The sequence below is a fragment of the Seriola lalandi genome, unplaced genomic scaffold, assembly GCF_002814215.2.
Source record: "Seriola lalandi dorsalis isolate HSWRI2012SDOR001 ecotype SW California unplaced genomic scaffold, Sedor1 jcf7180002054984, whole genome shotgun sequence".
Classification (NCBI taxonomy): Eukaryota; Metazoa; Chordata; class Actinopteri; order Carangiformes; family Carangidae; genus Seriola; species Seriola lalandi.
In genome coordinates, this window is record NW_019525533.1 from 544,792 (window position 1) to 545,434 (window position 643).

Below are 643 nucleotides of genomic sequence, written 5' to 3' on the forward strand. Positions count from 1 at the left end.
CTGGCAGACAGGCTCTTCCAGTAGGTTTCCCCAGATGTAGACGTGCGTCAGAGTTGTGTTAGTTTTCATAGCCCGAGTCAAAGACAGCAGACCCTCCGTCCTGATGTTGTTACTGTTGACAGACAACCTGACAGACAAAGACAGACTGAGTCATTCATTTAAAACAATGGTTCTTAATCTGGGGGCCGGGACCCACCAAGGGGTCTCAAAATAACTCTGAGGGGCCACAAGAGGGTTATTTTATTTATTTTCACTCACTCACTCACTTTTGATTTTCTTTAATTCTAATCTTAATTTTAATTTATTTTTGTGGAGCCTGGCTTTCCTAGTGATCGAGCCGGCTGCCAACCACGGGGCTGTGGGATCCGGACTTCCAGAGCTTTCAATGAGTGAAAAACAACATAAAATAAAATAAAATCAGCATTGTTGAATATTCAGATGAGAAAATTGACACAGAAACAAACTAAATTAAAAAAAGATACTTTCTCACTGCCTATAACCCACGACCCACGAGGAAACACTGATTCATTTTAAAGGGGTCAGAAGCTGTGAACCCACTGCCCTCGACCACCAGAACATTTACTGAATAAAAATAAAATGTTTAGATAAAACAGGTTTAAATGTCCGAGGGTGAAACGTCACT

The 643-nt window shown here is 41.2% G+C and overlaps 1 protein-coding gene across 2 annotated transcripts in view; it reads left to right on the top strand.

Annotated features, from left to right (window-relative positions):
* pld1b (phospholipase D1b) overlaps positions 1-643 on the top strand; it is a 36,835-nt gene that overhangs the window by 11,019 nt on the left and 25,173 nt on the right. The gene's annotated exons all lie outside the window — the stretch shown is intronic.